At 45.5% G+C, this 25,334-nt stretch overlaps 18 non-coding genes and 2 pseudogenes across 18 annotated transcripts; all 20 read right to left on the bottom strand.

Annotated features, from left to right (window-relative positions):
* Window positions 1–572: 572 nt before the first annotated feature.
* On the bottom strand, window positions 573–763 carry LOC141237923 (U2 spliceosomal RNA). The gene has a single exon (XR_012303443.1). It is a non-coding gene; the product is annotated as a U2 spliceosomal RNA (small nuclear RNA).
* A 1,120-nt stretch (window positions 764–1,883) lies between these two features.
* Window positions 1,884–2,074, bottom strand: LOC141237641 (U2 spliceosomal RNA). The gene has a single exon (XR_012303171.1). It is a non-coding gene; the product is annotated as a U2 spliceosomal RNA (small nuclear RNA).
* Window positions 2,075–3,197: 1,123 nt separating this feature from the next.
* LOC141237640 (U2 spliceosomal RNA) lies at window positions 3,198–3,388 on the bottom strand. Its single transcript, XR_012303170.1, has one exon. It is a non-coding gene; the product is annotated as a U2 spliceosomal RNA (small nuclear RNA).
* A 1,123-nt stretch (window positions 3,389–4,511) lies between these two features.
* Window positions 4,512–4,702, bottom strand: LOC141237840 (U2 spliceosomal RNA). The gene has a single exon (XR_012303364.1). It is a non-coding gene; the product is annotated as a U2 spliceosomal RNA (small nuclear RNA).
* A 1,120-nt stretch (window positions 4,703–5,822) lies between these two features.
* LOC141237928 (U2 spliceosomal RNA) lies at window positions 5,823–6,013 on the bottom strand. The gene has a single exon (XR_012303448.1). It is a non-coding gene; the product is annotated as a U2 spliceosomal RNA (small nuclear RNA).
* Window positions 6,014–7,135: 1,122 nt separating this feature from the next.
* LOC141237413 (U2 spliceosomal RNA) lies at window positions 7,136–7,317 on the bottom strand. Its single transcript, XR_012302962.1, has one exon. It is a non-coding gene; the product is annotated as a U2 spliceosomal RNA (small nuclear RNA).
* Window positions 7,318–7,841: 524 nt separating this feature from the next.
* LOC141237425 (U2 spliceosomal RNA) lies at window positions 7,842–7,983 on the bottom strand (annotated as a pseudogene).
* A 1,116-nt stretch (window positions 7,984–9,099) lies between these two features.
* On the bottom strand, window positions 9,100–9,290 carry LOC141237639 (U2 spliceosomal RNA). Its single transcript, XR_012303169.1, has one exon. It is a non-coding gene; the product is annotated as a U2 spliceosomal RNA (small nuclear RNA).
* A 1,121-nt stretch (window positions 9,291–10,411) lies between these two features.
* LOC141237412 (U2 spliceosomal RNA) lies at window positions 10,412–10,593 on the bottom strand. Its single transcript, XR_012302961.1, has one exon. It is a non-coding gene; the product is annotated as a U2 spliceosomal RNA (small nuclear RNA).
* A 524-nt stretch (window positions 10,594–11,117) lies between these two features.
* On the bottom strand, window positions 11,118–11,259 carry LOC141237424 (U2 spliceosomal RNA; annotated as a pseudogene).
* Window positions 11,260–12,377: 1,118 nt separating this feature from the next.
* LOC141237638 (U2 spliceosomal RNA) lies at window positions 12,378–12,568 on the bottom strand. Its single transcript, XR_012303168.1, has one exon. It is a non-coding gene; the product is annotated as a U2 spliceosomal RNA (small nuclear RNA).
* Window positions 12,569–13,689: 1,121 nt separating this feature from the next.
* Window positions 13,690–13,880, bottom strand: LOC141237938 (U2 spliceosomal RNA). The gene has a single exon (XR_012303458.1). It is a non-coding gene; the product is annotated as a U2 spliceosomal RNA (small nuclear RNA).
* Window positions 13,881–14,999: 1,119 nt separating this feature from the next.
* LOC141237637 (U2 spliceosomal RNA) lies at window positions 15,000–15,190 on the bottom strand. The gene has a single exon (XR_012303167.1). It is a non-coding gene; the product is annotated as a U2 spliceosomal RNA (small nuclear RNA).
* A 1,124-nt stretch (window positions 15,191–16,314) lies between these two features.
* On the bottom strand, window positions 16,315–16,505 carry LOC141237636 (U2 spliceosomal RNA). Its single transcript, XR_012303166.1, has one exon. It is a non-coding gene; the product is annotated as a U2 spliceosomal RNA (small nuclear RNA).
* A 1,119-nt stretch (window positions 16,506–17,624) lies between these two features.
* Window positions 17,625–17,815, bottom strand: LOC141237634 (U2 spliceosomal RNA). The gene has a single exon (XR_012303165.1). It is a non-coding gene; the product is annotated as a U2 spliceosomal RNA (small nuclear RNA).
* A 1,121-nt stretch (window positions 17,816–18,936) lies between these two features.
* Window positions 18,937–19,127, bottom strand: LOC141237391 (U2 spliceosomal RNA). The gene has a single exon (XR_012302941.1). It is a non-coding gene; the product is annotated as a U2 spliceosomal RNA (small nuclear RNA).
* A 1,113-nt stretch (window positions 19,128–20,240) lies between these two features.
* On the bottom strand, window positions 20,241–20,431 carry LOC141237907 (U2 spliceosomal RNA). Its single transcript, XR_012303428.1, has one exon. It is a non-coding gene; the product is annotated as a U2 spliceosomal RNA (small nuclear RNA).
* Window positions 20,432–21,549: 1,118 nt separating this feature from the next.
* LOC141237633 (U2 spliceosomal RNA) lies at window positions 21,550–21,740 on the bottom strand. Its single transcript, XR_012303164.1, has one exon. It is a non-coding gene; the product is annotated as a U2 spliceosomal RNA (small nuclear RNA).
* A 1,123-nt stretch (window positions 21,741–22,863) lies between these two features.
* Window positions 22,864–23,054, bottom strand: LOC141237631 (U2 spliceosomal RNA). Its single transcript, XR_012303162.1, has one exon. It is a non-coding gene; the product is annotated as a U2 spliceosomal RNA (small nuclear RNA).
* Window positions 23,055–24,173: 1,119 nt separating this feature from the next.
* On the bottom strand, window positions 24,174–24,364 carry LOC141237630 (U2 spliceosomal RNA). The gene has a single exon (XR_012303161.1). It is a non-coding gene; the product is annotated as a U2 spliceosomal RNA (small nuclear RNA).
* Between the last annotated feature and the right edge of the window lie 970 nt (window positions 24,365–25,334).

Here is a 25,334-nt window from a genome sequence, read left to right as displayed (position 1 = left end):
CTTTTTGGGTTGGTTTCTCTTTTATAGTCTGCAGGCATTAAATGAAAGAAGTCAGTGTTCCAGCAGAGGGAGACAACGTTTCAGAAAAGGCATTGTAGCAAACCAAAAAAGAAATTTTAAGCGCAGCAGAGTAACCAGCTCACATACCTGTTAGCTCAGGTGAGTTTAAAAGGCTGCTGTTGATAACAAGGGCATTTGCTAAATAGATGGTGTGTGTGCAACAATATACTGAAAGGTCAATTATATTGTGCAGCTTATCTCACCACCTGTAGTTATTTAGGTGAAAGCTCCAAAATGCTTGCCTAATATGTCTGTTTATCCAAAAGGAAGTATAGAGGGAGAGCTAGATAGATAGCATTGCATTACATTACATTACATGGCAATGCAATGCACAGTTGCTGAAGTTGAACCAAAATGAGCTTGTCATCTGGCTTCTGCAACTTTTAACATGAAAAATCCAATGAGGAGAAGAAAAGCAAAGCCAAAGAGTCCATCCCAAAATCCGACAAACAAGCAAAATGAACAAAAAGCATTGAATTCAATTCTTTCTGATTTTAGAAACTGCATTAAAGAAGGGGTGCACCGGTCCTGGAGATACTGCAATACCAGGTCAATGCGTGGAGTGGACAGAGCAAGCTCTTTTTCCATCTCCCTGTTCTAAAAATCCATTTAATATATGGTCCCCAGATAGGGGACGTATCAGATATTAAACTGATAAGAACAGACACTACACTTGATCTTAGCCAAAAGGCCGAGAAGCGATAACCAGAATTGGTTTCCGACTACGGTGCCACCCAAGGATTCTGAAAAGTCCATTTGTGGAGATGGCCACCTGGACTCCCGTTAAGAAGACATGCTGTCAACCTCTAGATCCCTCACATGCCTGCACTTTTCGGCTTGCTGCTGCTGCAATCCACGCGTTTTAGATCTGCATAACTCCACCTCTTTTAGCACAGTACCCTCAACCCCTGGCTGTTCCCACCCGCCTCAACACCGTTGGAAGGGAGGAGAACCAATTAAGGCGGGGGGGGGGTGGAACGAGCAGCTGTCTACCCTTAGCAGGAGGGTTGCTGATTAATTACCTCTCCTGCTGCTGCTGCTGCTGGCTGTCCAGCAGCAGACTGAAGGTGGCTGCTGCTGTGCGCAGGTATATAAAGGCTCAGAGCCTATTATGACACGCGCAGCCAGCGTTCCATTGCCACATTCCGTCTACTGCAGGCGGGATACCTGGATGGCTGAATGTCACTGAGAAGCTCACAGAGACCGCCATAAGCAACAGTTTAAAAGAATGCCACAGACTAATCAACCAAACTTTTTGGGTTGGTTTCTCTTTTATAGTCTGCAGGCATTAAATGAAAGAAGTCAGTGTTCCAGCAGAGGGAGACAACGTTTCAGAAAAGGCATTGTAGCAAACCAAAAAAGAAATTTTAAGCGCAGCAGAGTAACCAGCTCACATACCTGTTAGCTCAGGTGAGTTTAAAAGGCTGCTGTTGATAACAAGGGCATTTGCTAAATAGATGGTGTGTGTGCAACAATATACTGAAAGGTCAATTATATTGTGCAGCTTATCTCACCACCTGTAGTTATTTAGGTGAAAGCTCCAAAATGCTTGCCTAATATGTCTGTTTATCCAAAAGGAAGTATAGAGGGAGAGCTAGATAGATAGCATTGCATTACATTACATTACATGGCAATGCAATGCACAGTTGCTGAAGTTGAACCAAAATGAGCTTGTCATCTGGCTTCTGCAACTTTTAACATGAAAAATCCAATGAGGAGAAGAAAAGCAAAGCCAAAGAGTCCATCCCAAAATCCGGCAAACAAGCAAAATGAACAAAAAGCATTGAATTCAATTCTTTCTGATTTTAGAAACTGCATTAAAGAAGGGGTGCACCGGTCCTGGAGATACTGCAATACCAGGTCAATGCGTGGAGTGGACAGAGCAAGCTCTTTTTCCATCTCCCTGTTCTAAAAATCCATTTAATATATGGTCCCCAGATAGGGGACGTATCAGATATTAAACTGATAAGAACAGATACTACACTTGATCTTAGCCAAAAGGCCGAGAAGCGATAACCAGAATTGGTTTCCGACTACGGTGCCACCCAAGGATTCTGAAAAGTCCATTTGTGGAGATGGCCACCTGGACTCCCGTTAAGAAGACATGCTGTCAACCTCTAGATCCCTCACATGCCTGCACTTTTCGGCTTGCTGCTGCTGCAATCCACGCGTTTTAGATCTGCATAACTCCACCTCTTTTAGCACAGTACCCTCAACCCCCGGCTGTTCCCACCCGCCTCAACACCGTTGGAAGGGAGGAGAACCAATTAAGGCGGGGGGGGGGGGGTGGAACGAGCAGCTGTCTACCCTTAGCAGGAGGGTTGCTGATTAATTACCTCTCCTGCTGCTGCTGCTGCTGGCTGTCCAGCAGCAGACTGAAGGTGGCTGCTGCTGTGCGCAGGTATATAAAGGCTCAGAGCCTATTATGACACGCGCAGCCAGCGTTCCATTGCCACATTCCGTCTACTGCAGGCGGGATACCTGGATGGCTGAATGTCACTGAGAAGCTCACAGAGACCGCCATAAGCAACAGTTTAAAAGAATGCCACAGACTAATCAACCAAACTTTTTGGGTTGGTTTCTCTTTTATAGTCTGCAGGCATTAAATGAAAGAAGTCAGTGTTCCAGCAGAGGGAGACAACGTTTCAGAAAAGGCATTGTAGCAAACCAAAAAAGAAATTTTAAGCGCAGCAGAGTAACCAGCTCACATACCTGTTAGCTCAGGTGAGTTTAAAAGGCTGCTGTTGATAACAAGGGCATTTGCTAAATAGATGGTGTGTGTGCAACAATATACTGAAAGGTCAATTATATTGTGCAGCTTATCTCACCACCTGTAGTTATTTAGGTGAAAGCTCCAAAATGCTTGCGTAATATGTCTGTTTATCCAAAAGGAAGTATAGAGGGAGAGCTAGATAGATAGCATTGCATTACATTACATTACATGGCAATGCAATGCACAGTTGCTGAAGTTGAACCAAAATGAGCTTGTCATCTGGCTTCTGCAACTTTTAACATGAAAAATCCAATGAGGAGAAGAAAAGCAAAGCCAAAGAGTCCATCCCAAAATCCGACAAACAAGCAAAATGAACAAAAAGCATTGAATTCAATTCTTTCTGATTTTAGAAACTGCATTAAAGAAGGGGTGCACCGGTCCTGGAGATACTGCAATACCAGGTCAATGCGTGGAGTGGACAGAGCAAGCTCTTTTTCCATCTCCCTGTTCTAAAAATCCATTTAATATATGGTCCCCAGATAGGGGACGTATCAGATATTAAACTGATAAGAACAGATACTACACTTGATCTTAGCCAAAAGGCCGAGAAGCGATAACCAGAATTGGTTTCCGACTACGGTGCCACCCAAGGATTCTGAAAAGTCCATTTGTGGAGATGGCCACCTGGACTCCCGTTAAGAAGACATGCTGTCAACCTCTAGATCCCTCACATGTCTGCACTTTTCGGCTTGCTGCTGCTGCAATCCACGCGTTTTAGATCTGCATAACTCCACCTCTTTTAGCACAGTACCCTCAACCCCCGGCTGTTCCCACCCGCCTCAACACCGTTGGAAGGGAGGAGAACCAATTAAGGCGGGGGGGGGGGGGTGGAACGAGCAGCTGTCTACCCTTAGGAGGAGGGTTGCTGATTAATTACCTCTCCTGCTGCTGCTGCTGCTGGCTGTCCAGCAGCAGACTGAAGGTGGCTGCTGCTGTGCGCAGGTATATAAAGGCTCAGAGCCTATTATGACACGCGCAGCCAGCGTTCCATTGCCACATTCCGTCTACTGCAGGCGGGATACCTGGATGGCTGAATGTCACTGAGAAGCTCACAGAGACGGCCATAAGCAACAGTTTAAAAGAATGCCACAGACTAATCAACCAAACTTTTTGGGTTGGTTTCTCTTTTATAGTCTGCAGGCATTAAATGAAAGAAGTCAGTGTTCCAGCAGAGGGAGACAACGTTTCATAAAAGGCATTGTAGCAAACCAAAAAAGAAATTTTAAGCGCAGCAGAGTAACCAGCTCACATACCTGTTAGCTCAGGTGAGTTTAAAAGGCTGCTGTTGATAACAAGGGCATTTGCTAAATAGATGGTGTGTGTGCAACAATATACTGAAAGGTCAATTATATTGTGCAGCTTATCTCACCACCTGTAGTTATTTAGGTGAAAGCTCCAAAATGCTTGCCTAATATGTCTGTTTATCCAAAAGGAAGTATAGAGGGAGAGCTAGATAGATAGCATTGCATTACATTACATTACATGGCAATGCAATGCACAGTTGCTGAAGTTGAACCAAAATAAGCTTGTCATCTGGCTTCTGCAACTTTTAACATGAAAAATCCAATGAGGAGAAGAAAAGCAAAGCCAAAGAGTCCATCCCAAAATCCGACAAACAAGCAAAATGAACAAAAAGCATTGAATTCAATTCTTTCTGATTTTAGAAACTGCATTAAAGAAGTGGTGCACCGGTCCTGGAGATACTGCAATACCAGGTCAATGCGTGGAGTGGACAGAGCAAGCTCTTTTTCCATCTCCCTGTTCTAAAAATCCATTTAATATATGGTCCCCAGATAGGGGACGTATCAGATATTAAACTGATAAGAACAGATACTACACTTGATCTTAGCCAAAAGGCCGAGAAGCGATAACCAGAATTGGTTTCCGACTACGGTGCCACCCAAGGATTCTGAAAAGTCCATTTGTGGAGATGGCCACCTGGACTCCCGTTAAGAAGACATGCTGTCAACCTCTAGATCCCTCACATGCCTGCACTTTTCGGCTTGCTGCTGCTGCAATCCACGCGTTTTAGATCTGCATAACTCCACCTCTTTTAGCACAGTACCCTCAACCCCCGGCTGTTCCCACCCGCCGCAACACCGTTGGAAGGGAGGAGAACCAATTAAGGCGGGGGAGGGGGGGTGGAACGAGCAGCTGTCTACCCTTAGCAGGAGGGTTGCTGATTAATTACCTCTCCTGCTGCTGCTGCTGGCTGTCCAGCAGCAGACTGAAGGTGGCTGCTGCTGTGCGCAGGTATATAAAGGCTCAGAGCCTATTATGACACGCGCAGCCAGCGTTCCATTGCCACATTCCGTCTACTGCAGGCGGGATACCTGGATGGCTGAATGTCACTGAGAAGCTCACAGAGACCGCCATAAGCAACAGTTTAAAAGAATGCCACAGACTAATCAACCAAACTTTTTGGGTTGGTTTCTCTTTTATAGTCTGCAGGCATTAAATGAAAGAAGTCAGTGTTCCAGCAGAGGGAGACAACGTTTCAGAAAAGGCATTGTAGCAAACCAAAAAAGAAATTTTAAGCGCAGCAGAGTAACCAGCTCACATACCTGTTAGCTCAGGTGAGTTTAAAAGGCTGCTGTTGATAACAAGGGCATTTGCTAAATAGATGGTGTGTGTGCAACAATATACTGAAAGGTCAATTATATTGTGCAGCTTATCTCACCACCTGTAGTTATTTAGGTGAAAGCTCCAAAATGCTTGCCTAATATGTCTGTTTATCCAAAAGGAAGTATAGAGGGAGAGCTAGATAGATAGCATTGCATTACATTACATTACATGGCAATGCAATGCACAGTTGCTGAAGTTGAACCAAAATGAGCTTGTCATCTGGCTTCTGCAACTTTTAACATGAAAAATCCAATGAGGAGAAGAAAAGCAAAGCCAAAGAGTCCATCCCAAAATCCGACAAACAAGCAAAATGAACAAAAAGCATTGAATTCAATTCTTTCTGATTTTAGAAACTGCATTAAAGAAGGGGTGCAGCGGTCCTGGAGATACTGCAATACCAGGTCAATGCGTGGAGTGGACAGAGCAAGCTCTTTTTCCATCTCCCTGTTCTAAAAATCCATTTAATATATGGTCCCCAGATAGGGGACGTATCAGATATTAAACTGATAAGAACAGATACTACACTTGATCTTAGCCAAAAGGCCGAGAAGCGATAACCAGAATTGGTTTCCGACTACGGTGCCACCCAAGGATTCTGAAAAGTCCATTTGTGGAGATGGCCACCTGGACTCCCGTTAAGAAGACATGCTGTCAACCTCTAGATCCCTCACATGCCTGCACTTTTCGGCTTGCTGCTGCTGCAATCCACGCGTTTTAGATCTGCATAACTCCACCTCTTTTAGCACAGTACCCTCAACCCCCGGCTGTTCCCACCCGCCTCAACACCGTTGGAAGGGAGGAGAACCAATTAAGGCGGGGGGGGGGGGTGGAACGAGCAGCTGTCTACCCTTAGCAGGAGGGTTGCTGATTAATTACCTCTCCTGCTGCTGCTGCTGCTGGCTGTCCAGCAGCAGACTGAAGGTGGCTGCTGCTGTGCGCAGGTATATAAAGGCTCAGAGCCTATTATGACACGCGCAGCCAGCGTTCCATTGCCACATTCCGTCTACTGCAGGCGGGATACCTGGATGGCTGAATGTCACTGAGAAGCTCACAGAGACCGCCATAAGCAACAGTTTAAAAGAATGCCACAGACTAATCAACCAAACTTTTTGGGTTGGTTTCTCTTTTATAGTCTGCAGGCATTAAATGAAAGAAGTCAGTGTTCCAGCAGAGGGAGACAACGTTTCAGAAAAGGCATTGTAGCAAACCAAAAAAGAAATTTTAAGCGCAGCAGAGTAACCAGCTCACATACCTGTTAGCTCAGGTGAGTTTAAAAGGCTGCTGTTGATAACAAGGGCATTTGCTAAATAGATGGTGTGTGTGCAACAATATACTGAAAGGTCAATTATATTGTGCAGCTTATCTTACCACCTGTAGTTATTTAGGTGAAAGCTCCAAAATGCTTGCCTAATATGTCTGTTTATCCAAAAGGAAGTATAGAGGGAGAGCTAGATAGATAGCATTGCATTACATTACATTACATGGCAATGCAATGCACAGTTGCTGAAGTTGAACCAAAATGAGCTTGTCATCTGGCTTCTGCAACTTTTAACATGAAAAATCCAATGAGGAGAAGAAAAGCAAAGCCAAAGAGTCCATCCCAAAATCCGACAAACAAGCAAAATGAACAAAAAGCATTGAATTCAATTCTTTCTGATTTTAGAAACTGCATTAAAGAAGGGGTGCACCGGTCCTGGAGATACTGCAATACCAGGTCAATGCGTGGAGTGGACAGAGCAAGCTCTTTTTCCATCTCCCTGTTCTAAAAATCCATTTAATATATGGTCCCCAGATAGGGGACGTATCAGATATTAAACTCATAAGAACAGATTTTTTGATTGAAGCTGCATCCAAGGCACTGAAAAATGTGACCGAAGTCACACCAAAACAGCGCACGAGGCGAGGATTCATGTGGACCCTTCCCGGAGGAGAGGGTCCCCAATAAACCATCCCCATCCCTCCGAGCCAGAAGGCCACAGCGAGGGTCAGGGATCTCCGATGCTCTCCCTAGCCGAAGCCGGAGAAGAGCCGTTTTCGTGCTCCCAGCTTCCATCTAGGCTGCCACCCTAGTGGAGCTGGAGCCTGTGTTGGTTTCTCAGCCCAAAGCTGACCGGACCTCCGACCAGGTTTATAAAAATTCCCCTTCCTAGCCCGGAGGCCAGGAATAGGGGGGGTTGCTCAGAAAGTATGATTGGCAAAGGTGCGGCGTGCTACTAAGCCAAGTCTTTCTGGGGTTCCCAGTCCCAGTAAGCTTGGACTCCCACCAGGGCGCCTACTCCTGGGGCACATTGCTCCAAAGCACTCACACTTACCCAGCCTAGTGACTTCGATCCTGGAGGGCCATGTTTTCCATCAGATAACTCTATGAGCCACCTGGCGTACTAACAAGTGCACCAAACCAGTGTGTAATATGCATCAATTTACTAGGGCAGCCCAAGGACAAACTGCCTTTTCAAAAGATACTACACTTGATCTTAGCCAAACAGATACTACACTTGATCTTAGCCAAAAGGCCGAGAAGCGATAACCAGAATTGGTTTCCGACTACGGTGCCACCCAAGGATTCTGAAAAGTCCATTTGTGGAGATGGCCACCTGGACTCCCGTTAAGAAGACATGCTGTCAACCTCTAGATCCCTCACATGCCTGCACTTTTCGGCTTGCTGCTGCTGCAATCCACGCGTTTTAGATCTGCATAACTCCACCTCTTTTAGCACAGTACCCTCAACCCCCGGCTGTTCCCACCCGCCTCAACACCGTTGGAAGGGAGGAGAACCAATTAAGGCGGGGGGGGGTGGAACGAGCAGCTGTCTACCCTTAGCAGGAGGGTTGCTGATTAATTACCTCTCCTGCTGCTGCTGCTGGCTGTCCAGCAGCAGACTGAAGGTGGCTGCTGCTGTGCGCAGGTATATAAAGGCTCAGAGCCTATTATGACACGCGCAGCCAGCGTTCCATTGCCACATTCCGTCTACTGCAGGCGGGATACCTGGATGGCTGAATGTCACTGAGAAGCTCACAGAGACCGCCATAAGCAACAGTTTAAAAGAATGCCACAGACTAATCAACCAAACTTTTTGGGTTGGTTTCTCTTTTATAGTCTGCAGGCATTAAATGAAAGAAGTCAGTGTTCCAGCAGAGGGAGACAACGTTTCAGAAAAGGCATTGTAGCAAACCAAAAAAGAAATTTTAAGCGCAGCAGAGTAACCAGCTCACATACCTGTTAGCTCAGGTGAGTTTAAAAGGCTGCTGTTGATAACAAGGGCATTTGCTAAATAGATGGTGTGTGTGCAACAATATACTGAAAGGTCAATTATATTGTGCAGCTTATCTCACCACCTGTAGTTATTTAGGTGAAAGCTCCAAAATGCTTGCCTAATATGTCTGTTTATCCAAAAGGAAGTATAGAGGGAGAGCTAGATAGATAGCATTGCATTACATTACATTACATGGCAATGCAATGCACAGTTGCTGAAGTTGAACCAAAATGAGCTTGTCATCTGGCTTCTGCAACTTTTAACATGAAAAATCCAATGAGGAGAAGAAAAGCAAAGCCAAAGAGTCCATCCCAAAATCCGACAAACAAGCAAAATGAACAAAAAGCATTGAATTCAATTCTTTCTGATTTTAGAAACTGCATTAAAGAAGGGGTGCACCGGTCCTGGAGATACTGCAATACCAGGTCAATGCGTGGAGTGGACAGAGCAAGCTCTTTTTCCATCTCCCTGTTCTAAAAATCCATTTAATATATGGTCCCCAGATAGGGGACGTATCAGATATTAAACTGATAAGAACAGATACTACACTTGATCTTAGCCAAAAGGCCGAGAAGCGATAACCAGAATTGGTTTCCGACTACGGTGCCACCCAAGGATTCTGAAAAGTCCATTTGTGGAGATGGCCACCTGGACTCCCGTTAAGAAGACATGCTGTCAACCTCTAGATCCCTCACATGCCTGCACTTTTCGGCTTGCTGCTGCTGCAATCCACGCGTTTTAGATCTGCATAACTCCACCTCTTTTAGCACAGTACCCTCAACCCCCGGCTGTTCCCACCCGCCTCAACACCGTTGGAAGGGAGGAGAACCAATTAAGGCGGGGGGGGGGGTGGAACGAGCAGCTGTCTACCCTTAGCAGGAGGGTTGCTGATTAATTACCTCTCCTGCTGCTGCTGCTGCTGGCTGTCCAGCAGCAGACTGAAGGTGGCTGCTGCTGTGCGCAGGTATATAAAGGCTCAGAGCCTATTATGACACGCGCAGCCAGCGTTCCATTGCCACATTCCGTCTACTGCAGGCGGGATACCTGGATGGCTGAATGTCACTGAGAAGCTCACAGAGACCGCCATAAGCAACAGTTTAAAAGAATGCCACAGACTAATCAACCAAACTTTTTGGGTTGGTTTCTCTTTTATAGTCTGCAGGCATTAAATGAAAGAAGTCAGTGTTCCAGCAGAGGGAGACAACGTTTCAGAAAAGGCATTGTAGCAAACCAAAAAAGAAATTTTAAGCGCAGCAGAGTAACCAGCTCACATACCTGTTAGCTCAGGTGAGTTTAAAAGGCTGCTGTTGATAACAAGGGCATTTGCTAAATAGATGGTGTGTGTGCAACAATATACTGAAAGGTCAATTATATTGTGCAGCTTATCTTACCACCTGTAGTTATTTAGGTGAAAGCTCCAAAATGCTTGCCTAATATGTCTGTTTATCCAAAAGGAAGTATAGAGGGAGAGCTAGATAGATAGCATTGCATTACATTACATTACATGGCAATGCAATGCACAGTTGCTGAAGTTGAACCAAAATGAGCTTGTCATCTGGCTTCTGCAACTTTTAACATGAAAAATCCAATGAGGAGAAGAAAAGCAAAGCCAAAGAGTCCATCCCAAAATCCGACAAACAAGCAAAATGAACAAAAAGCATTGAATTCAATTATTTCTGATTTTAGAAACTGCATTAAAGAAGGGGTGCACCGGTCCTGGAGATACTGCAATACCAGGTCAATGCGTGGAGTGGACAGAGCAAGCTCTTTTTCCATCTCCCTGTTCTAAAAATCCATTTAATATATGGTCCCCAGATAGGGGACGTATCAGATATTAAACTCATAAGAACAGATTTTTTGATTGAAGCTGCATCCAAGGCACTGAAAAATGTGACCGAAGTCACACCAAAACAGCGCACGAGGCGAGGATTCATGTGGACCCTTCCCGGAGGAGAGGGTCCCCAATAAACCATCCCCATCCCTCCGAGCCAGAAGGCCACAGCGAGGGTCAGGGATCTCCGATGCTCTCCCTAGCCGAAGCCGGAGAAGAGCCGTTTTCGTGCTCCCAGCTTCCATCTAGGCTGCCACCCTAGTGGAGCTGGAGCCTGTGTTGGTTTCTCAGCCCAAAGCTGACCGGACCTCCGACCAGGTTTATAAAAATTCCCCTTCCTAGCCCGGAGGCCAGGAATAGGGGGGGTTGCTCAGAAAGTATGATTGGCAAAGGTGCGGCGTGCTACGAAGCCAAGTCTTTCTGGGGTTCCCAGTCCCAGTAAGCTTGGACTCCCACCAGGGCGCCTACTCCTGGGGCACATTGCTCCAAAGCACTCACACTTACCCAGCCTAGTGACTTCGATCCTGGAGGGCCATGTTTTCCATCAGATAACTCTATGAGCCACCTGGCGTACTAACAAGTGCACCAAACCAGTGTGTAATATGCATCAATTTACTAGGGCAGCCCAAGGACAAACTGCCTTTTCAAAAGATACTACACTTGATCTTAGCCAAACAGATACTACACTTGATCTTAGCCAAAAGGCCGAGAAGCGATAACCAGAATTGGTTTCCGACTACGGTGCCACCCAAGGATTCTGAAAAGTCCATTTGTGGAGATGGCCACCTGGACTCCCGTTAAGAAGACATGCTGTCAACCTCTAGATCCCTCACATGCCTGCACTTTTCGGCTTGCTGCTGCTGCAATCCACGCGTTTTAGATCTGCATAACTCCACCTCTTTTAGCACAGTACCCTCAACCCCCGGCTGTTCCCACCCGCCTCAACACCGTTGGAAGGGAGGAGAACCAATTAAGGCGGGGGGGGGGGTGGAACGAGCAGCTGTCTACCCTTAGCAGGAGGGTTGCTGATTAATTACCTCTCCTGCTGCTGCTGCTGGCTGTCCAGCAGCAGACTGAAGGTGGCTGCTGCTGTGCGCAGGTATATAAAGGCTCAGAGCCTATTATGACACGCGCAGCCAGCGTTCCATTGCCACATTCCGTCTACTGCAGGCGGGATACCTGGATGGCTGAATGTCACTGAGAAGCTCACAGAGACCGCCATAAGCAACAGTTTAAAAGAATGCCACAGACTAATCAACCAAACTTTTTGGGTTGGTTTCTCTTTTATAGTCTGCAGGCATTAAATGAAAGAAGTCAGTGTTCCAGCAGAGGGAGACAACGTTTCAGAAAAGGCATTGTAGCAAACCAAAAAAGAAATTTTAAGCGCAGCAGAGTAACCAGCTCACATACCTGTTAGCTCAGGTGAGTTTAAAAGGCTGCTGTTGATAACAAGGGCATTTGCTAAATAGATGGTGTGTGTGCAACAATATACTGAAAGGTCAATTATATTGTGCAGCTTATCTCACCACCTGTAGTTATTTAGGTGAAAGCTCCAAAATGCTTGCCTAATATGTCTGTTTATCCAAAAGGAAGTATAGAGGGAGAGCTAGATAGATAGCATTGCATTACATTACATTACATGGCAATGCAATGCACAGTTGCTGAAGTTGAACCAAAATGAGCTTGTCATCTGGCTTCTGCAACTTTTAACATGAAAAATCCAATGAGGAGAAGAAAAGCAAAGCCAAAGAGTCCATCCCAAAATCCGACAAACAAGCAAAATGAACAAAAAGCATTGAATTCAATTCTTTCTGATTTTAGAAACTGCATTAAAGAAGGGGTGCACCGGTCCTGGAGATACTGCAATACCAGGTCAATGCGTGGAGTGGACAGAGCAAGCTCTTTTTCCATCTCCCTGTTCTAAAAATCCATTTAATATATGGTCCCCAGATAGGGGACGTATCAGATATTAAACTGATAAGAACAGATACTACACTTGATCTTAGCCAAAAGGCCGAGAAGCGATAACCAGAATTGGTTTCCGACTACGGTGCCACCCAAGGATTCTGAAAAGTCCATTTGTGGAGATGGCCACCTGGACTCCCGTTAAGAAGACATGCTGTCAACCTCTAGATCCCTCACATGCCTGCACTTTTCGGCTTGCTGCTGCTGCAATCCACGCGTTTTAGATCTGCATAACTCCACCTCTTTTAGCACAGTACCGTCAACCCCCGGCTGTTCCCACCCGCCTCAACACCGTTGGAAGGGAGGAGAACCAATTAAGGCGGGGGGGGGGGTGGAACGAGCAGCTGTCTACCCTTAGCAGGAGGGTTGCTGATTAATTACCTCTCCTGCTGCTGCTGCTGCTGGCTGTCCAGCAGCAGACTGAAGGTGGCTGCTGCTGTGCGCAGGTATATAAAGGCTCAGAGCCTATTATGACACGCGCAGCCAGCGTTCCATTGCCACATTCCGTCTACTGCAGGCGGGATACCTGGATGGCTGAATGTCACTGAGAAGCTCACAGAGACCGCCATAAGCAACAGTTTAAAAGAATGCCACAGACTAATCAACCAAACTTTTTGGGTTGGTTTCTCTTTTATAGTCTGCAGGCATTAAATGAAAGAAGTCAGTGTTCCAGCAGAGGGAGACAACGTTTCAGAAAAGGCATTGTAGCAAACCAAAAAAGAAATTTTAAGCGCAGCAGAGTAACCAGCTCACATACCTGTTAGCTCAGGTGAGTTTAAAAGGCTGCTGTTGATAACAAGGGCATTTGCTAAATAGATGGTGTGTGTGCAACAATATACTGAAAGGTCAATTATATTGTGCAGCTTATCTCACCACCTGTAGTTATTTAGGTGAAAGCTCCAAAATGCTTGCCTAATATGTCTGTTTATCCAAAAGGAAGTATAGAGGGAGAGCTAGATAGATAGCATTGCATTACATTACATTACATGGCAATGCAATGCACAGTTGCTGAAGTTGAACCAAAATGAGCTTGTCATCTGGCTTCTGCAACTTTTAACATGAAAAATCCAATGAGGAGAAGAAAAGCAAAGCCAAAGAGTCCATCCCAAAATCCGACAAACAAGCAAAATGAACAAAAAGCATTGAATTCAATTCTTTCTGATTTTAGAAACTGCATTAAAGAAGGGGTGCACCGGTCCTGGAGATACTGCAATACCAGGTCAATGCGTGGAGTGGACAGAGCAAGCTCTTTTTCCATCTCCCTGTTCTAAAAATCCATTTAATATATGGTCCCCAGATAGGGGACGTATCAGATATTAAACTGATAAGAACATATACTACACTTGATCTTAGCCAAAAGGCTGAGAAGCGATAACCAGAATTGGTTTCCGACTACGGTGCCACCCAAGGATTCTGAAAAGTCCATTTGTGGAGATGGCCACCTGGACTCCCGTTAAGAAGACATGCTGTCAACCTCTAGATCCCTCACATGCCTGCACTTTTCGGCTTGCTGCTGCTGCAATCCACGCGTTTTAGATCTGCATAACTCCACCTCTTTTAGCACAGTACCCTCAACCCCCGGCTGTTCCCACCCGCCTCAACACCGTTGGAAGGGAGGAGAACCAATTAAGGCGGGGGGGGGGGGGGTGGAACGAGCAGCTGTCTACCCTTAGCAGGAGGGTTGCTGATTAATTACCTCTCCTGCTGCTGCTGCTGCTGGCTGTCCAGCAGCAGACTGAAGGTGGCTGCTGCTGTGCGCAGGTATATAAAGGCTCAGAGCCTATTATGACACGCGCAGCCAGCTTTCCATTGCCACATTCCGTCTACTGCAGGCGGGATACCTGGATGGCTGAATGTCACTGAGAAGCTCACAAAGACCGCCATAAGCAACAGTTTAAAAGAATGCCACAGACTAATCAACCAAACTTTTTGGGTTGGTTTCTCTTTTATAGTCTGCAGGCATTAAATGAAAGAAGTCAGTGTTCCAGCAGAGGGAGACAACGTTTCAGAAAAGGCATTGTAGCAAACCAAAAAAGAAATTTTAAGCGCAGCAGAGTAACCAGCTCACATACCTGTTAGCTCAGGTGAGTTTAAAAGGCTGCTGTTGATAACAAGGGCATTTGCTAAATAGATGGTGTGTGTGCAACAATATACTGAAAGGTCAATTATATTGTGCAGCTTATCTCACCACCTGTAGTTATTTAGGTGAAAGCTCCAAAATGCTTGCCTAATATGTCTGTTTATCCAAAAGGAAGTATAGAGGGAGAGCTAGATAGATAGCATTGCATTACATTACATGGCAATGCAATGCACAGTTGCTGAAGTTGAACCAAAATGAGCTTGTCATCTGGCTTCTGCAACTTTTAACATGAAAAATCCAATGAGGAGAAGAAAAGCAAAGCCAAAGAGTCCATCCCAAAATCCGACAAACAAGCAAAATGAACAAAAAGCATTGAATTCAATTCTTTCTGATTTTAGAAACTGCATTAAAGAAGGGGTGCACCGGTCCTGGAGATACTGCAATACCAGGTCAATGCGTGGAGTGGACAGAGCAAGCTCTTTTTCCATCTCCCTGTTCTAAAAATCCATTTAATATATGGTCCCCAGATAGGGGACGTATCAGATATTAAACTGATAAGAACAGATACTACACTTGATCTTAGCCAAAAGGCCGAGAAGCGATAACCAGAATTGGTTTCCGACTACGGTGCCACCCAAGGATTCTGAAAAGTCCATTTGTGGAGATGGCCACCTGGACTCCCGTTAAGAAGACATGCTGTCAACCTCTAGATCCCTCACATGCCTGCACTTTTCGGCTTGCTGCTGCTGCAATCCACGCGTTTTAGATCTGCATAACTCCACCTCTTTTAGCACAGTACCCTCAACCCCCGGCTGTTCCCACCCGCCTCAGCACCGTTGGAAGGGAGGAGAACCAATTAAGGCGGGGGGGGGGGGGGTGGAACGAGCAGCTGTCTACCCTTAGCAGGAGGGTTGCTGATTAATTACCTCTCCTGCTGCTGCTGCTGCTGGCTGTCCAGCAGCAGACTGAAGGTGGCTGCTGCTGTGCGCAGGTATATAAAGGCTCAGAGCCTATTATGACACGCGCAGCCAGCGTTCCATTGCCACATTCCGTCTACTGCAGGCGGGATACCTGGATGGCTGAATGTCACTGAGAAGCTCACAGAGACCGCCATAAGCAACAGTTTAAAAGAATGCCACAGACTAATCAACCAAACTTTTTGGGTTGGTTTCTCTTTTATAGTCTGCAGGCATTAAATGAAAGAAGTCAGTGTTCCAGCAGAGGGAGACAACGTTTCAGAAAAGGCATTGTAGCAAACCAAAAAAGAAATTTTAAGCGCAGCAGAGTAACCAGCTCACATACCTGTTAGCTCAGGTGAGTTTAAAAGGCTGCTGTTGATAACAAGGGCATTTGCTAAATAGATGGTGTGTGTGCAACAATATACTGAAAGGTCAATTATATTGTGCAGCTTATCTCACCACCTGTAGTTATTTAGGTGAAAGCTCCAAAATGCTTGCCTAATATGTCTGTTTATCCAAAAGGAAGTATAGAGGGAGAGCTAGATAGATAGCATTGCATTACATTACATTACATGGCAATGCAATGCACAGTTGCTGAAGTTGAACCAAAATGAGCTTGTCATCTGGCTTCTGCAACTTTTAACATGAAAAATCCAATGAGGAGAAGAAAAGCAAAGCCAAAGAGTCCATCCCAAAATCCGACAAACAAGCAAAATGAACAAAAAGCATTGAATTCAATTCTTTCTGATTTTAGAAACTGCATTAAAGAAGGGGTGCACCGGTCCTGGAGATACTGCAATACCAGGTCAATGCGTGGAGTGGACAGAGCAAGCTCTTTTTCCATCTCCCTGTTCTAAAAATCCATTTAATATATGGTCCCCAGATAGGGGACGTATCAGATATTAAACTGATAAGAACAGATACTACACTTGATCTTAGCCAAAAGGCCGAGAAGCGATAACCAGAATTGGTTTCCGACTACGGTGCCACCCAAGGATTCTGAAAAGTCCATTTGTGGAGATGGCCACCTGGACTCCCGTTAAGAAGACATGCTGTCAACCTCTAGATCCCTCACATGCCTGCACTTTTCGGCTTGCTGCTGCTGCAATCCACGCGTTTTAGATCTGCATAACTCCACCTCTTTTAGCACAGTACCCTCAACCCCCGGCTGTTCCCACCCGCCTCAACACCGTTGGAAGGGAGGAGAACCAATTAAGGCGGGGGGGGGGTGGAACGAGCAGCTGTCTACCCTTAGCAGGAGGGTTGCTGATTAATTACCTCTCCTGCTGCTGCTGCTGCTGGCTGTCCAGCAGCAGACTGAAGGTGGCTGCTGCTGTGCGCAGGTATATAAAGGCTCAGAGCCTATTATGACACGCGCAGCCAGCGTTCCATTGCCACATTCCGTCTACTGCAGGCGGGATACCTGGATGGCTGAATGTCACTGAGAAGCTCACAGAGACCGCCATAAGCAACAGTTTAAAAGAATGCCACAGACTAATCAACCAAACTTTTTGGGTTGGTTTCTCTTTTATAGTCTGCAGGCATTAAATGAAAGAAGTCAGTGTTCCAGCAGAGGGAGACAACGTTTCAGAAAAGGCATTGTAGCAAACCATAAAGAAATTTTAAGCGCAGCAGAGTAACCAGCTCACATACCTGTTAGCTCAGGTGAGTTTAAAAGGCTGCTGTTGATAACATGGGCATTTGCTAAATAGATGGTGTGTGTGCAACAATATACTGAAAGGTCAATTATATTGTGCAGCTTATCTCACCACCTGTAGTTATTCAGGTGAAAGCTCCAAAATGCTTGCCTAATATGTCTGTTTATCCAAAAGGAAGTATAGAGGGAGAGCTAGATAGATAGCATTGCATTACATTACATTACATGGCAATGCAATGCACAGTTGCTGAAGTTGAACCAAAATGAGCTTGTCATCTGGCTTCTGCAACTTTTAACATGAAAAATCCAATGAGGAGAAGAAAAGCAAAGCCAAAGAGTCCATCCCAAAATCCGACAAACAAGCAAAATGAACAAAAAGCATTGAATTCAATTCTTTCTGATTTTAGAAACTGCATTAAAGAAGGGGTGCACCGGTCCTGGAGATACTGCAATACCAGGTCAATGCGTGGAGTGGACAGAGCAAGCTCTTTTTCCATCTCCCTGTTCTAAAAATCCATTTAATATATGGTCCCCAGATAGGGGACGTATCAGATATTAAACTGATAAGAACAGATACTACACTTGATCTTAGCCAAAAGGCCGAGAAGCGATAACCAGAATTGGTTTCCGACTACGGTGCCACCCAAGGATTCTGAAAAGTCCATTTGTGGAGATGGCCACCTGGACTCCTGTTAAGAAGACATGCTGTCAACCTCTAGATCCCTCACATGCCTGCACTTTTCGGCTTGCTGCTGCTGCAATCCACGCGTTTTAGATCTGCATAACTCCACCTCTTTTAGCACAGTACCCTCAACCCCCGGCTGTTCCCACCCGCCTCAACACCGTTGGAAGGGAGGAGAACCAATTAAGGCGGGGGGGGGGGTGGAACGAGCAGCTGTCTACCCTTAGCAGGAGGGTTGCTGATTAATTACCTCTCCTGCTGCTGCTGCTGCTGGCTGTCCAGCAGCAGACTGAAGGTGGCTGCTGCTGTGCGCAGGTATATAAAGTCTCAGAGCCTATTATGACACGCGCAGCCAGCGTTCCATTGCCACATTCCGTCTACTGCAGGCGGGATACCTGGATGGCTGAATGTCACTGAGAAGCTCACAGAGACCGCCATAAGCAACAGTTTAAAAGAATGCCACAGACTAATCAACCAAACTTTTTGGGTTGGTTTCTCTTTTATAGTCTGCAGGCATTAAATGAAAGAAGTCAGTGTTCCAGCAGAGGGAGACAACGTTTCAGAAAAGGCATTGTAGCAAACCAAAAAAGAAATTTTAAGCGCAGCAGAGTAACCAGCTCACATACCTGTTAGCTCAGGTGAGTTTAAAAGGCTGCTGTTGATAACAAGGGCATTTGCTAAATAGATGGTGTGTGTGCAACAATATACTGAAAGGTCAATTATATTGTGCAGCTTATCTCACCACCTGTAGTTATTTAGGTGAAAGCTCCAAAATGCTTGCCTAATATGTCTGTTTATCCAAAAGGAAGTATAGAGGGAGAGCTAGATAGATAGCATTGCATTACATTACATTACATGGCAATGCAATGCACAGTTGCTGAAGTTGAACCAAAATGAGCTTGTCATCTGGCTTCTGCAACTTTTAACATGAAAAATCCAATGAGGAGAAGAAAAGCAAAGCCAAAGAGTCCATCCCAAAATCCGACAAACAAGCAAAATGAACAAAAAGCATTGAATTCAATTCTTTCTGATTTTAGAAACTGCATTAAAGAAGGGGTGCACCGGTCTTGGAGATACTGCAATACCAGGTCAATGCGTGGAGTGGACAGAGCAAGCTCTTTTTCCATCTCCCTGTTCTAAAAATCCATTTAATATATGGTCCCCAGATAGGGGACGTATCAGATATTAAACTGATAAGAACAGATACTAAACTTGATCTTAGCCAAAAGGCCGAGAAGCGATAACCAGAATTGGTTTCCGACTACGGTGCCACCCAAGGATTCTGAAAAGTCCATTTGTGGAGATGGCCACCTGGACTCCCGTTAAGAAGACATGCTGTCAACCTCTAGATCCCTCACATGCCTGCACTTTTCGGCTTGCTGCTGCTGCAATCCACGCGTTTTAGATCTGCATAACTCCACCTCTTTTAGCACAATACCCTCAACCCCCGGCTGTTCCCACCCGCCTCAACACCGTTGGAAGGGAGGAGAACCAATTAAGGCGGGGTGGGGGTGGAACGAGCAGCTGTCTACCCTTAGCAGGAGGGTTGCTGATTAATTACCTCTCCTGCTGCTGCTGCTGCTGGCTGTCCAGCAGCAGCCTGAAGGTGGCTGCTGCTGTGCGCAGGTATATAAAGGCTCAGAGCCTATTATGACACGCGCAGCCAGCGTTCCATTGCCACATTCCGTAACTGCAGGCGGGATACCTGGATGTCTGAATGTCACTGAGAAGCTCACAGAGACCGCCATAAGCAACAGTTTAAAAGAATGCCACAGACTAATCAACCAAACTTTTTGGGTTGGTTTCTCTTTTATAGTCTGCAGGCATTAAATGAAAGAAGTCAGTGTTCCAGCAGAGGGAGACAACGTTTCAGAAAAGGCATTGTAGCAAACCAAAAAAGAAATTTTAAGCGCAGCAGAGTAACCAGCTCACATACCTGTTAGCTCAGGTGAGTTTAAAAGGCTGCTGTTGATAACAAGGGCATTTGCTAAATAGATGGTGTGTGTGCAACAATATACTGAAAGGTCAATTATATTGTGCAGCTTATCTCACCACCTGTAGTTATTTAGGTGAAAGCTCCAAAATGCTTGCCTAATATGTCTGTTTATCCAAAAGGAAGTATAGAGGGAGAGCTAGATAGATAGCATTGCATTACATTACATGGCAATGCAATGCACAGTTGCTGAAGTTGAACCAAAATGAGCTTGTCATCTGGCTTCTGCAACTTTTAACATGAAAAATCCAATGAGGAGAAGAAAAGCAAAGCCAAAGAGTCCATCCCAAAATCCGACAAACAAGCAAAATGAACAAAAAGCATTGAATTCAATTCTTTCTGATTTAGAAACTGCATTAAAGAAGGGGTGCACCGGTCCTGGAGATACTGCAATACCAGGTCAATGCGTGGAGTGGACAGAGCAAGCTCTTTTTCCATCTCCCTGTTCTAAAAATCCATTTAATATATGGTCCCCAGATAGGGGACGTATCAGATATTAAACTGATAAGAACAGATACTAAACTTGATCTTAGCCAAAAGGCCGAGAAGCGATAACCAGAATTGGTTTCCGACTACGGTGCCACCCAAGGATTCTGAAAAGTCCATTTGTGGAGATGGCCACCTGGACTCCCGTTAAGAAGACATGCTGTCAACCTCTAGATCCCTCACATGCCTGCACTTTTCGGCTTGCTGCTGCTGCAATCCACGCGTTTTAGATCTGCATAACTCCACCTCTTTTAGCACAGTACCCTCAACCCCCGGCTGTTCCCACCCGCCTCAACACCGTTGGAAGGGAGGAGAACCAATTAAGGCGGGGGGGGGGGGGTGGAACGAGCAGCTGTCTACCCTTAGCAGGAGGGTTGCTGATTAATTACCTCTCCTGCTGCTGCTGCTGCTGGCTGTCCAGCAGCAGACTGAAGGTGGCTGCTGCTGTGCGCAGGTATATAAAGGCTCAGAGCCTATTATGACACGCGCAGCCAGCTTTCCATTGCCACATTCCGTCTACTGCAGGCGGGATACCTGGATGGCTGAATGTCACTGAGAAGCTCACAAAGACCGCCATAAGCAACAGTTTAAAAGAATGCCACAGACTAATCAACCAAACTTTTTGGGTTGGTTTCTCTTTTATAGTCTGCAGGCATTAAATGAAAGAAGTCAGTGTTCCAGCAGAGGGAGACAACGTTTCAGAAAAGGCATTGTAGCAAACCAAAAAAGAAATTTTAAGCGCAGCAGAGTAACCAGCTCACATACCTGTTAGCTCAGGTGAGTTTAAAAGGCTGCTGTTGATAACAAGGGCATTTGCTAAATAGATGGTGTGTGTGCAACAATATACTGAAAGGTCAATTATATTGTGCAGCTTATCTCACCACCTGTAGTTATTTAGGTGAAAGCTCCAAAATGCTTGCCTAATATGTCTGTTTATCCAAAAGGAAGTATAGAGGGAGAGCTAGATAGATAGCATTGCATTACATTACATGGCAATGCAATGCACAGTTGCTGAAGTTGAACCAAAATGAGCTTGTCATCTGGCTTCTGCAACTTTTAACATGAAAAATCCAATGAGGAGAAGAAAAGCAAAGCCAAAGAGTCCATCCCAAAATCCGACAAACAAGCAAAATGAACAAAAAGCATTGAATTCAATTCTTTCTGATTTTAGAAACTGCATTAAAGAAGGGGTGCACCGGTCCTGGAGATACTGCAATACCAGGTCAATGCGTGGAGTGGACAGAGCAAGCTCTTTTTCCATCTCCCTGTTCTAAAAATCCATTTAATATATGGTCCCCAGATAGGGGACGTATCAGATATTAAACTGATAAGAACAGATACTACACTTGATCTTAGCCAAAAGGCCGAGAAGCGATAACCAGAATTGGTTTCCGACTACGGTGCCACCCAAGGATTCTGAAAAGTCCATTTGTGGAGATGGCCACCTGGACTCCCGTTAAGAAGACATGCTGTCAACCTCTAGATCCCTCACATGCCTGCACTTTTCGGCTTGCTGCTGCTGCAATCCACGCGTTTTAGATCTGCATAACTCCACCTCTTTTAGCACAGTACCCTCAACCCCCGGCTGTTCCCACCCGCCTCAGCACCGTTGGAAGGGAGGAGAACCAATTAAGGCGGGGGGGGGGGGGTGGAACGAGCAGCTGTCTACCCTTAGCAGGAGGGTTGCTGATTAATTACCTCTCCTGCTGCTGCTGCTGCTGGCTGTCCAGCAGCAGACTGAAGGTGGCTGCTGCTGTGCGCAGGTATATAAAGGCTCAGAGCCTATTATGACACGCGCAGCCAGCGTTCCATTGCCACATTCCGTCTACTGCAGGCGGGATACCTGGATGGCTGAATGTCACTGAGAAGCTCACAGAGACCGCCATAAGCAACAGTTTAAAAGAATGCCACAGACTAATCAACCAAACTTTTTGGGTTGGTTTCTCTTTTATAGTCTGCAGGCATTAAATGAAAGAAGTCAGTGTTCCAGCAGAGGGAGACAACGTTTCAGAAAAGGCATTGTAGCAAACCAAAAAAGAAATTTTAAGCGCAGCAGAGTAACCAGCTCACATACCTGTTAGCTCAGGTGAGTTTAAAAGGCTGCTGTTGATAACAAGGGCATTTGCTAAATAGATGGTGTGTGTGCAACAATATACTGAAAGGTCAATTATATTGTGCAGCTTATCTCACCACCTGTAGTTATTTAGGTGAAAGCTCCAAAATGCTTGCCTAATATGTCTGTTTATCCAAAAGGAAGTATAGAGGGAGAGCTAGATAGATAGCATTGCATTACATTACATTACATGGCAATGCAATGCACAGTTGCTGAAGTTGAACCAAAATGAGCTTGTCATCTGGCTTCTGCAACTTTTAACATGAAAAATCCAATGAGGAGAAGAAAAGCAAAGCCAAAGAGTCCATCCCAAAATCCGACAAACAAGCAAAATGAACAAAAAGCATTGAATTCAATTCTTTCTGATTTTAGAAACTGCATTAAAGAAGGGGTGCACCGGTCCTGGAGATACTGCAATACCAGGTCAATGCGTGGAGTGGACAGAGCAAGCTCTTTTTCCATCTCCCTGTTCTAAAAATCCATTTAATATATGGTCCCCAGATAGGGGACGTATCAGATATTAAACTGATAAGAACAGATACTACACTTGATCTTAGCCAAAAGGCCGAGAAGCGATAACCAGAATTGGTTTCCGACTACGGTGCCACCCAAGGATTCTGAAAAGTCCATTTGTGGAGATGGCCACCTGGACTCCCGTTAAGAAGACATGCTGTCAACCTCTAGATCCCTCACATGCCTGCACTTTTCGGCTTGCTGCTGCTGCAATCCACGCGTTTTAGATCTGCATAACTCCACCTCTTTTAGCACAGTACCCTCAACCCCCGGCTGTTCCCACCCGCCTCAACACCGTTGGAAGGGAGGAGAACCAATTAAGGCGGGGGGGGGGTGGAACGAGCAGCTGTCTACCCTTAGCAGGAGGGTTGCTGATTAATTACCTCTCCTGCTGCTGCTGCTGCTGGCTGTCCAGCAGCAGACTGAAGGTGGCTGCTGCTGTGCGCAGGTATATAAAGGCTCAGAGCCTATTATGACACGCGCAGCCAGCGTTCCATTGCCACATTCCGTCTACTGCAGGCGGGATACCTGGATGGCTGAATGTCACTGAGAAGCTCACAGAGACCGCCATAAGCAACAGTTTAAAAGAATGCCACAGACTAATCAACCAAACTTTTTGGGTTGGTTTCTCTTTTATAGTCTGCAGGCATTAAATGAAAGAAGTCAGTGTTCCAGCAGAGGGAGACAACGTTTCAGAAAAGGCATTGTAGCAAACCATAAAGAAATTTTAAGCGCAGCAGAGTAACCAGCTCACATACCTGTTAGCTCAGGTGAGTTTAAAAGGCTGCTGTTGATAACATGGGCATTTGCTAAATAGATGGTGTGTGTGCAACAATATACTGAAAGGTCAATTATATTGTGCAGCTTATCTCACCACCTGTAGTTATTCAGGTGAAAGCTCCAAAATGCTTGCCTAATATGTCTGTTTATCCAAAAGGAAGTATAGAGGGAGAGCTAGATAGATAGCATTGCATTACATTACATTACATGGCAATGCAATGCACAGTTGCTGAAGTTGAACCAAAATGAGCTTGTCATCTGGCTTCTGCAACTTTTAACATGAAAAATCCAATGAGGAGAAGAAAAGCAAAGCCAAAGAGTCCATCCCAAAATCCGACAAACAAGCAAAATGAACAAAAAGCATTGAATTCAATTCTTTCTGATTTTAGAAACTGCATTAAAGAAGGGGTGCACCGGTCCTGGAGATACTGCAATACCAGGTCAATGCGTGGAGTGGACAGAGCAAGCTCTTTTTCCATCTCCCTGTTCTAAAAATCCATTTAATATATGGTCCCCAGATAGGGGACGTATCAGATATTAAACTGATAAGAACAGATACTACACTTGATCTTAGCCAAAAGGCCGAGAAGCGATAACCAGAATTGGTTTCCGACTACGGTGCCACCCAAGGATTCTGAAAAGTCCATTTGTGGAGATGGCCACCTGGACTCCTGTTAAGAAGACATGCTGTCAACCTCTAGATCCCTCACATGCCTGCACTTTTCGGCTTGCTGCTGCTGCAATCCACGCGTTTTAGATCTGCATAACTCCACCTCTTTTAGCACAGTACCCTCAACCCCCGGCTGTTCCCACCCGCCTCAACACCGTTGGAAGGGAGGAGAACCAATTAAGGCGGGGGGGGGGGTGGAACGAGCAGCTGTCTACCCTTAGCAGGAGGGTTGCTGATTAATTACCTCTCCTGCTGCTGCTGCTGCTGGCTGTCCAGCAGCAGACTGAAGGTGGCTGCTGCTGTGCGCAGGTATATAAAGTCTCAGAGCCTATTATGACACGCGCAGCCAGCGTTCCATTGCCACATTCCGTCTACTGCAGGCGGGATACCTGGATGGCTGAATGTCACTGAGAAGCTCACAGAGACCGCCATAAGCAACAGTTTAAAAGAATGCCACAGACTAATCAACCAAACTTTTTGGGTTGGTTTCTCTTTTATAGTCTGCAGGCATTAAATGAAAGAAGTCAGTGTTCCAGCAGAGGGAGACAACGTTTCAGAAAAGGCATTGTAGCAAACCAAAAAAGAAATTTTAAGCGCAGCAGAGTAACCAGCTCACATACCTGTTAGCTCAGGTGAGTTTAAAAGGCTGCTGTTGATAACAAGGGCATTTGCTAAATAGATGGTGTGTGTGCAACAATATACTGAAAGGTCAATTATATTGTGCAGCTTATCTCACCACCTGTAGTTATTTAGGTGAAAGCTCCAAAATGCTTGCCTAATATGTCTGTTTATCCAAAAGGAAGTATAGAGGGAGAGCTAGATAGATAGCATTGCATTACATTACATTACATGGCAATGCAATGCACAGTTGCTGAAGTTGAACCAAAATGAGCT

Source organism: Phyllobates terribilis, unplaced genomic scaffold (assembly GCF_046119375.1).
Source record: "Phyllobates terribilis strain yellow unplaced genomic scaffold, ASM4611937v1 Scaffold_734__1_contigs__length_741531, whole genome shotgun sequence".
Lineage (NCBI taxonomy): Eukaryota > Metazoa > Chordata > Amphibia > Anura > Dendrobatidae > Phyllobates > Phyllobates terribilis.
Note: the sequence above shows the minus strand (reverse complement) of the source record. Positions and strands in the feature narration are given on the sequence as shown.